The following is an 11,309-nucleotide window of genomic DNA, read 5'->3' as shown; positions in this document are numbered from 1 at the left end:
ATTTCTCAGTAATTTCAAAAGCTGTTCTATATTTAGTCAGACAAAATGAAGTTAACAATGGAATGAATGCTTGGGAAATGAAAATTATTTGGGTTAGAAGAGACCAAAGACACATGAACAGCAAGTATGGCTGAGCTTAACTTAGCACATGTCCACCGCATTTCATCTTTTATGAAAATGTATGAGGAGATGCTTTATTTAGTGTGCAGTCCTGTAGTGGAATGAAGGAATACCCAAGAAAGAAATAGTTTTATGGGGTAGTCGGGGGGGAGTGGGGGGAAGATTATGTGGTGTCTTCTGGAATATGTGTTGTAGTTCAGCAGAATGTATAGAGAAGGGATCTTGAAAAATTAATGTGTCATATGGTGGTATGTTTCATACCGTAATTAACTTGATTAACCCCAAGGCAACAGGTAATTATCTGCCCTATAAGTCAGATCAGTCAATGTCCAGATCAGTACTAAAATATTCTTGGATACTTTTCAGAAATAAGTTGCACAGCCCATATTTTGTCTTGCAAAACAGGAAAAAAGGGAGCTTTTTTATCCCAAAGAAATATTTATTGCTGCTCCTTTGATAAATCAAGGATTCAAAGGTAGGGGATTCCATTCAAATCACTCTAGATTTAATTTTATTTTAGTAAAGGATAGTGAAATAGTCCATGAGTTTTCTGCCTATCTTAAGAGCAACGGGTTTTATGGTACACAACACTTTTGGAAAGGATTCTATGGCAAGTGATGTGAAGAACTCCACCTTACCTCACGTGCCTGAAGTTTATAGTGGACTTTATTCCCTTCCCTGTCACACTAGCTTCCAGCTGAGCAGCTGATAGTAAAAATCTTGGATTATTGTAAGTCTAAATGTAATGCCCAGAGTGAAGTGGCAGAATCTGAACTTCAGGAATTTAAAATTTGTGAGTTGTAGCCACCTACCTAAAACTGTACTTGCAAAGATCAGACATATCAAACAATTAGCAGGTCAACTTAATACATAGAATAACAATAAATATTACTCCATGTAGCACTGAGAGTTATGCTCTCAGATTAAAGAATTTAAATAATAAGTTTATCCCAGAGTTCACTTCATAATACAGACTTTGCCTTCATTAATAATCATGCATTAGATAAAATACAAAGTGAACCATGAACTAAAAATATTAAACAGGTGATGAACTTGAGCTGTTACTGCCTGCCTGGTTTTATCAGAAGTTATCACAGGCCAGTGAAACACAGAATGGAATAAAAACCTCCGTGATCTTTTAGTAATGCACCTTGGAAGCCCTAATGCCATTGACGTCAATGTCAGAAAAGTTTGGAATCTGGTGCTTGTTATCTTCCACAGGATAGCAGGTGTTCAATCAAAGTTGTTAATGTATTTTCTGTGGATCTCATATACTTTAAAAGCAAGTAATTAGAATTATCCACAGATACTTTGTAAGGATGAATAATTCATTTCCTGTGCATCAATAAAATAATTATTGCATATTATCATTCTTAGCTTTCTACTTCAATAAAATTGCTCACATCATGTCACTGTCATAGTAATGTGCCTTTTTATTTTTCATATTAATGAAAATTACCAGTAGAATGAGGAAAATTGTAATAAGATTTGGTGTCATCTATAAGCCTTTTCCACTGTACTGCACTGAAATTAGACAATATCTAGAATCTGGTTGATTGTAGATGGGTATTCTTGCCCACCTTAGACACTTTTAATACTTCTGTTCTGAAATGATTGTTAGGTGTTTTAGAGCTTTTTCTTTAGCTTAACTAACTCAGTTACCAACTTGCTTGGTAAAATTCAGACAATTTCTTTATACATCTAAAGCACTTTTTCTAATCTTGTTCCTTTATTTGTTTAGAAATTTACTACAGTCTTGATCCAGAATGATTTCACACATGAGGAATATATTATCTTCTTTAAAAACATGTCTCTATATTATATTAAGCCATCACTTAAATCTGTGCTGTCTTAAGATCAACTTCTATGTGAATTCATTTGTAATGACTTATCTTTCATACTATATGTAATGCTCATTGGAAATTTTTAGTTCAGCTGGGTTTTTTTTGTGTTTTTTTTTTTTTTTTAAACCCTGAAACAACTGAGCAAATAGTCGGGGTTAAAAAAATAAAAAGAAAAATATCAACCAAACAATGCCAACAGACTGAAATAAATTCTATGTTGGAATAATTAAAAACATATTGACTTAATATGTTAATCTTAACATATCATAATCTAAGATGCTTAGATTTTTTTGAGACTGTGCACTGCTTTGTTAGAAATTTTCTGTTCTTTTCACTATCAAAATGCTTACAACATTGTGGCTTTACCACTTTTACAAGATTTAAAAGGATCAGCTCTGGAATAGAAGTTGCAGTGGAATAATGTGGAATGATCAGAGGCTTGGAGAGCCTGGAGTCAGGTGCTGTAGCCATTGTTATTTGGATTTTAGAAAACCAAGCAAGGCTTTCCTGGCCATGTTCTGATAGAAAAAGGAACCAGCCCGAGCTGCCTGATCTCCATCACACCCGTGACAGGAGGGAGGGGGTGGCCACAGCGCTGCTGGAGAAATCGTACAGGGGTGGGGAGGTGGCAGGAGTGGCATGGGGACCTTCAGTGGGGACATTCCTGGTGGGAATAAAGAGCAGCCACAGCTCTGGGGAGAGGGGCATTTGTCCCACCCAGCCTGAGGTCACCAGCTTCAAAGAAAGGGGTTTAGCCCATTGATTTCTGGGTTTTACTTATCGTGTTATTCCTCTTGACTGCTGATTGTTCTTTGATACTCTCTGAGCATTTAAAGAAGGGGGCTGAACCTAAGCCTCACTTAGTGAAACCTCAGAGCTTTTCCCATTAGGATTAAATTACGAGCACAAACCATTGCAGGATCAGGTAGGAAGGTAAAGGGATCCTCTGCAATTTTGGGGCAGGCCAGCACCCTGAGCCTAGACTACAGTTTCATTTGCTCCTTTCTTTTCAGTTTTCCAAACAATACCAAAATCAGGGATAGTTTTGTGATGAGCTTGATCTGAATTTTGAATGAATGGTATGAAATGAAAAAAAAAAAAAAAATTAGGTTTAAAAAGGTATTGATGAAAATAAATCCAAATATACTGTATTTGCTAGGGAAAAACCATCAGAATTTCTCATAGCCCTTCTTCTCTTAGGTCTTTCCTGGTTTTCTTTTCAAGACTGTATAGATAATTATATATTAAGCATAAATTCATCAAACATTACCAGACCTGCCTGTTCTAAAAGGGTAGTGTCATGGTCAGTGAAATATTCATTAACATCTTCAGGGTAGGACAGGAGAGAGAGGGGGGAAATAATCTGCATTTGAACAAAACTGTAACTTGAGGCTACAATTATCTATACCAGCAACAAGCTGATGTTCTTTTATTTTTTGTATTAGAATATTTCTTTGTTGCCTTCAACATTGTTTTAGTGATTTTTGTAAACCAAACAAAAATGCATTCTGCTTATAGGAAAAAAAATGTTCATTTTTGTAAAAGGCTTGCAAAATATTTTTTTTTTTATTTCTACAATTCACAAATTCAGGATTTCATAAAACTTCTGTTGTTGGTCTGAACTTTAAAACTGTTTTCCCCCCAAGCCTTTGCTTAATTTAAAGTGTAAAGTGCAATGACATTAATTTTTTAACTTACTACATGCTACCTGTAACATAATCTAAGTACTTTCAATAATTTTCTCAGAATGTGGAACAGAACTGAGATTAGCTAAAAAACACAAAAATGCAGGCTGCAAACAAAGATCAAAAATGGCCCCAAATTAGGCAGGCATCCTTAAGAATGGAAAAATAAAATAATTGTTCTGTGACAAGGTCAGGGATTTAGACTTAGCAGAATATTAAGTAAAATCTTTTATTCTTCCCATTACTGCAAGGTGAATAAACCTTTTGTTTGCAATCTATAATTTAAAAATATTCTTTATGCTAGGAAATGTAAATATTCAACTTAATTATGTGGTGTGCACCAAATGCTTTGTGCATTATCTGTAATGCCATGGCTCTGCACCCATGTGCTGCCTTCTGTTATTTACTATTGTCTTAACTTCAACTTTGTTGTCAGGAAAATATCTTCCTTTCCCATCCTTCCGTTTGCTGAAACCTGGAACTCAGTCCTTAGCTCGTAACTGTTTAAAACACAAAGACACAATTGTGCTGAATGGTTTGACATCCAATTCAATGTGGAAATAATCTTACCAAAGTACTATGGAAAATGCTCGGGGTGAGATTAAATCATGCTATACTCAGGGTTAAAGAATATCACTGCCTGGTGGTGCTTTCTCTTCTCTTCTCTTTCTTTTCTCAGTTTGGTGCTGTGGAGCCATAGGTTTTGCATTCAAATATGTCAAAATTGATTAATTCTGAATTTTACTGCTACTTAAACATCTTTCCAGGCATGACCACATCAGTGTAATCAGTGACAGTGATGTCAATGTAAGTGAATCCTTTTGAAATATATTTCCATTTAGCATTGATGCAATCACATAATCAGACCAGTAAATAGTCCATGAAATGGGGTGGGTATATTGATCTCCTCCAATTGAACATTCCAGTGAAGTAAGACTTTCCCAGTTATTTCTTCAGGAAAAGATTCACTCCTTTGGGTTCCTCTTGCTTGCCACAGCCACAGAATTCCAGAGTGGTTTGGGTTGGGAGGGACAACCCCTGCCATGGGCAGGGACATCTCCCACTGTCCCAGGCTGCTCCAAGCCCCAGTGTCCAGCCTGGCCTTGGACACTGCCAGGGATCCAGGGGCAGCCACAGCTGCTCTGGGCACCCTGTGCCAGGGCCTGCCCACCCTGCCAGGGAACAATTCCTGCCCAAGATCCCATCCAGCCCTGCCCTCTGGCACTGGCAGCCATTCCCTGGGTCCTGGCCCTCCAGCCCTTGGCAATTGTCTCTCTCCATCTTTCCTGCGGCTCCTTCAGGCCCTGCAAGGCCACCCTGAGCTCAGCCCAAAGCTTCTCCTTCCTGTCCAGGTGAACAATCCCAGCCGTGCCAGCCTTTCCTCCCAGCAGAGCTGCTCCATCCCTGTGCTCATGCTGGAGCCTCCTCTGGGCTCTCTCCAGCAGCTCCAGCTCCTTGCTGCGGCTCAAGGTCCAGCAGCTCAAGGTCCTTGCTTGTCAGGGCTGGGGCAGCTCTGCAGGTGGGCTCTCACCTGGGCAGTGACAGCGCCTGCTCTGCCTCTGGAACTCAGCTCAGGCATTTCCTGCCCCAAGAATCCACACTTCTTGTTCTGTGTCTTTAGAGCAGGACAATGCCATCAGCCCTAGAGACAGCGCAGAGCATGGAGGGGGACAGTTTTCTTTTTAGGTGCTTCTGTTGGTTGTCCAGACAGCATTAGGAAAGGAATGTTCTCCTAAGTTAGACTGGGATGAATCTGGGGGGCCCTTCGACCTTGCTTCTCCTGGAAGCTTTTAAAAGATCTGCTTCCCTGCCCTTGCAGAGGCCTTGAAGATTGGCAGCCTCTTAATCTTGTATCTTGTCTGTTTTAATTTCAAAAAATATGATGGAGATCCTTTTTCTTGCCTAAATGATTTTGTGGATTCAGTAAAAGCAGCGTCCAGGTGAGGGAGAATGGCTGGTGATCAGGTGCCCTGAATTTGCTCTGATGAAACAATGAAACTAAGTGAAGAAGTTGTATATACTGTAATGTTCATTCAAACAGAAAGAAATTGAAAAACAGCTGCACCTGGGGAAAAAGATTTAGAAAGACACCTGGATATGTTCCAAATGTGTGCTTTCCTAATAATTAGCACATCACACACCTAGTTAGCATCTCATAAATAACCATAAAGTAGTCATTTAATGAATCATTTTACTTTGTGCTGTCAGAGGTTACAAAAAAAGCAAAATACTTTGTTTATTTTAAGAACAAGGTGTGACTCTTCTTTCAGCATCATTTAAAAAACTGCAGTGGGAAAAGTGGTGTCACCTTAAAGAGCAGCTGGGGTATTTTTAAGCTACAAGGGCGTGAGTTATGTGCCATCAAGTGCATCAGCGCCATCAGTGCATTGCCGTTGTGTACAGTGTTGTGGGTTTGGCACCTTGCAGAGGATGGCATTGGTGGGGCATTTTCTGACAGAAGTTATCCCTTGGTTTGTAGCCTGAGCCCCTGTGTTAGGCTTCTAGAAGCTTCTCAGGCTTCTCATCTCTGTTCTGTTTGTAGACTGAGCTTACTTAGTGCTAACCAAAGCACCAGCGCAGCCTAACATCCTGGGCTGTGTGGGGCTGTGTCTCACCTTGAGGGCTGCAAGGAGGGGTTGTGTGCAAGGAGGAGTCTCCACCCTAAAACCTCCATCTTGCTTTATGTATATATTACTATGTTCTAAAACTTTAAACTCTAAGATTTCCACCCTGTGATATTACACACTTATATTCAAACTACACACCCATAATCCCAGTGCTGTCACTCCATTTTGTAAGACTCCTCCACTGGCCCAGGTCAAACGCGGTGTTTTCTTGGGGGTCAGTGCCTGTCAGCGCAGAAAGTCTGGAATTCTCAGTGCCCAGGGTTCCAAGAGGGTTGCAGTTCTGCTGCCCTCTCTGGGGGCTGGGAAATCCAGCTCTGGCAGAGGACTCCGCCTGTGGCTGAGGCACCAGGCTGTGCTCACCCAGGGAGCAAAAAGGCAGGATCTATCCCATGGGTGTCCCACCTAAAGAATCAGCTCCTTCCTGAAGATAAGAAACCCTAAAGCTCTGCTTGGAAAGCCAGGCTTTGGTCTTTTCAGGATTCTGCTCCCAGGGACAGTGGGTTCCCTCAGCAGGAAGGGATGGGCCCTTAGTGGCGGCAGGGTTGCAGGAAAGCTGGTCAATACTCAGGATAACATCCTCCAAGCTAAAAACAGCCAAAGAACAGGACACTCAGCCAGGAGGCCTGCAGGGATGAACATGCTGCTCCCGGCAAAATTCAAACATGGAGAGGGAATACATGGAAGACAGAAGCAGACAGTTACTCCTGCGAGGACTATAGAGAAGCATTCAGGGGTGGGGTTAGGAAAGACAGAGCCCACTTGGAGTCAAATCTGCTGAGAGTTGTCAAAGGCTACAAGAAGAGCTCTCATAAATACCTCAGGAGCCAGGACTATGAGGGAAAATATGAAGGAAAACATGAGGTTCCGCTGAGCTGGGGCAGGGGCCTGGGGGCACAGGGTGTGAGAAGGCTGAGCTATCAAACATCTTCGTCTCATCCAAGGCTGGCCTGCAGGAACCCAAGGCCCCAGCAACCCAAGGAAGTCTTTGCTGTGGTGGAATGGGGTCAAGTGAGGGAACGCCTAAACTGGGCATCCAAAAGTCCCTGGGCTGTGCTGGGCTCATGCGCAAGGCTGCTGCTTGATTTCTCTGTGAAGCCACTCTCCATAACCTTGGAATGGCCACGGAGCTTGGCAGAGGGGCCGGAGAGCTGGAGGGATGCAAATATCCCTTCTCTGTTCCAAAAGGGCAGGAAGGAGGGAGTCAGGAATCCTTGGCCATTGTAAGCATCCAGGGTGGAGCACCCAAAGTCCTTTTGTGAAGAACTTTCATGGTTTTTCTTGTTATTGTGTTTTTAATGCACTTTTGGAGGGATTTCTTCTCTAGGAAAAAGTATTCAAAGTCTGGCTGCTACATCCAGGCTTTGGAAATTAAAATTAACCTCATTTTTAACCCCTTGGCCTTGGTGGTGGTGATGTGAAAGTATTGTGAACAACTGGAAATTCAATTTTAGGAGAAATCAAATATTCCTTTACAAATCCAGGCCAAATTAAGTCTTAAAACATTTAGGTAGTGACTGTTTTGTTCTATAGCTATACTGTATTTGTACAGACTAAAAGCCCTAAAGTATGCATAACTTAAATTTCTCATTTGAATTAGCAATTTTATTCCCAGAAAAAATATCAAAGTTGGTAGTCAGCTTTTCAAGTTCTTTATTTTTTTCCTTTCCTTCATAAGTAGGGGAAACTTACCATTGATGCAGCCAACCAGAAGGGAAAAAAAAAATAAAGTAGAAATTTAGGCAAAATATTATATTCTCTTTTTCTTCCATTCAGAATTAACGATAATGTTTGTGATTAGTCTGTCACACAAAATACAAATAATTAAATACAGCAAAGGCCTCTGTGTTTAGAATTAGTTAAAAATAGTTAAATAGAGCACATCACTAAGGAGATTTTCTTGTTTGTCTGAAGTTAAGTAAATATGCTCAGTGTCGTGGGATCCAGGTATATAAACACTGGGAAGAGAAGCAAAAGGGAAGGTTTGGAAGGTGGGGTTTGTATTTGTGCTCTGGACTGGCTGCAGGTCAGATGGCTATTAGAGGTGTGAGTGGTGACCTGTGTAAATCTGATTTTGAAGCTAATTTATGTTTGCTAAATTCTCTTATATGAGGCTTATCCCATTTTAATCCTCTGGTTTTGGTCTCTTCAGTATCCCTATAGATTTTTTTTCCTATTGCACAAACAAGTGAAGATACTTTTTCATGTCTTAATACTTTTTTGTAAGCCAAGGCTTGACTTTAAATTCTGAACATAATAATTTTGTTTCTTATCTAAAGACAGGTAAAAATTTATGAAACTCTGAAGTGATTCAGCTGGTACCGTGAAACTAATTTTGTTTGTTGGGCCCATAGAGTAGGGGAAAAAACAACCAACACATAAAATCTACTGAAGAAACTTTTGAATAAATAAACAGAAAAGTATCCTTGGGGAGCCTTTGACATCCATCAGCCTTCTTTACGTGGTAAATACCAATAAATGTCCGTGGAAAGAAAAACTCAGAATTATCTAATGTAGTGAATACAGGGAAGGTATTTTTGGATTTCTTAATGCAGCTTTCCATTCTGCAATGCATCATTAGGTGTTGTCAACAGCAAGGAAAACTGCCAATCATCTTAACAACTATCTGCTTTTAAAAAGCCATGTAGTGACTTTAATTATGATAAAGTATTTCTGAAATTAAGTAATGCCAAATACACAAATTCCATCTGGTAATGATCAAGGTGTTTATTTTCTCCATATTGCTCGGCTTTGCTTTTGCAGAGCACTCTGAGCATATGCACACTTCTGAAGTTAGGAGAAGCCTCTTACATAACCAACATATTTTAATTACCTTGAAAAATAAACCCCCAAAGACCTCCAAGCCCCTTTTGTCTCTCCACTAAGCAGCTGTACTCTTTACCTCCCATTTTTATTCAATATTCTTTCTGTGATTTACTTTCCCTCAGAATTGCTCCCTGGCAGGGTGGGCAGGCCCTGGCACAGGGTGCCCAGAGCAGCTGTGGCTGCCCCTGGATCCCTGGAAGTGTCCAAGACCAGGTTGGACATGGGGGCTCGGAGCAGCCTGGGACAGTGGGAGGTGTCCCTGCCCAAGGCTTTAAGGTCCCTTCCAACCAAACCATTCTGGGATTCTGGTGTGTAGTTGTTTGTTGTTGGTGGTGGGGGGTTGTTTGTTTGTTTGATTGTTTGTTTGTTTGGGGGTTTTTGGTTTTGTTTTGTTTTGTTTTGTTTTGTTGTTTTGACATTCTGAAGTAATTGAAATGGTAAACCTGAGTGAGAGTAGCCCTACAGTAGTGTTCCCTGGACTGGGAAGTAAGGTTTGGGATAGGACATCCAACATCTTACTCTAAATAAATTTGAGCAGGGGCTTACTTTTCCATTCTACTTTAACTCATCTAAGGGCTTTACTCCAATAGTATTAAGTAATTATTCCTCTCAGTTTATGTTTTTAATGAACAGAAAATAAAAACAAATAATAAACTGAAATGCAGACATTTTAGGCAGGTGAACCTGGGAAGTCTGCAAGAATTTTTCAATCAATACTAGCTGAGGTTTTTTTTATTCATTTGCAAACTGTTGGGATACCTTCTGAGTACACATTTCTAAATCTAAAAATTGAAGCATTTTGGAAAATTTGAGGGTCTGGTCAGGACTGCATGAATATCGCCCAAACCCATAGGTACTAGATGAATGTAGGTGGAAAACAGCTGTAAAAGCTGTGTGACTGAAAATACCCTGTTATGTCCCTGAGGAATTTAGAGACTTAACTACTGTATAGCTTTGTAATCAATGAGAGTAATCAACTGTTAACATGTCTTGCAGCTAAGAGCTCAGTACCATTTGTTAGGTACTGAAGTATCTTTGCAAATCTGGCTCTCCATCCTTCTGGCATATGGAATCCTCCTCCTCTCCCTTGATTGTGCTGTTGCTTTTGGCAGACTGATAGTACTGCCCTTTTTACTATTATTCCTCCTCCCCGTGCAGAAACTCCTGTTTAATGTGCTGTAACCTCCTGCTCCCTGACAGTCAGAACCCAGAACCACAGTGGGTTGGAGCTCATCCATCTCCTGTCTGACCCATCGCTTCTCACTGTCTGTTCTCCTCCTCCCCTGCACATTTCCATTTTCCAGGGTGCCCACTGGGCACCATTTCTATGTTTGGAAGCATTTAACTACTCTTAATTTTTTTTGGTTTTACATTCCTTTCTTGGCTCTGAAGATGTTTTGCTGACACACTCTTTTAACTCTGGGAGAATAGGAGCAAAAAACTATTGTCCTTACCTTGATTACCCTTATTATCCTTACCTAAACTTATTTTGTTTCGTTCACTGCTCATGCATACACACACAAGAAAAACAACCTACTAGTCCTCATTCTGCTCTGACAAATTCATTGACCTGACTTGGCCATCAGAGGTTTTAGGTGTTGGAATTATGTCGCCAGTCAGCAATCTAACACAATTTCCTTAGGCCTCACCTCGAAGGATCAAATCAGAAAACTAAAAAAGAAGAGAAACATAATTTATAAATGTAATATTCCATATTATGTAGGCAATTCCACCATTAGGCAATATGCCTTAGTGCAGTTATATGTGTTTTCATTTTCAGAAGACCCTTCAATATATATTTACAAAGAACTAAGATTTCTGTGAATGCATTTTTGTGGTTGTGCTCTTTCCCGGGCACTTTGTCATGCTCCCAATTTTTTATTTTTCTTTTCAGATTAATGGTTAAATTAACCCTCCATTTTGCCAACAATTACCCTGACGTTCAAAACTTTTATTTGAAGAACTCTCCCAAAGGGGAGCGTATGCCAAATTATGTGTTGGTAATTAAAACCATACATTTCCATCATTCAGTAACCAGACAAGTCTAGTGTGCTTATTTCCTTGCACTTGCCAGTCAAGAGTTACCTCATTAAAACATCCAGCTTCAGTGGCAGTAACAAACTAAACTCAGAAGAAGTGCTGCTTTTTTTGCAATGAATAGTAGCTAAAGAACTCAATAATATACATATTTGTGTTTTCAAGTAAATAAC

The sequence above is a fragment of the Chamaea fasciata genome, unplaced genomic scaffold, assembly GCF_029207755.1.
Source record: "Chamaea fasciata isolate MVZ Bird 193981 ecotype frontalis unplaced genomic scaffold, bChaFas1.0.hap1 SCAF_12, whole genome shotgun sequence".
NCBI lineage: Eukaryota > Metazoa > Chordata > Aves > Passeriformes > Sylviidae > Chamaea > Chamaea fasciata.
The sequence above is the reverse complement of the archived record's forward strand: the minus strand, read 5'-3'. Positions refer to the sequence as shown.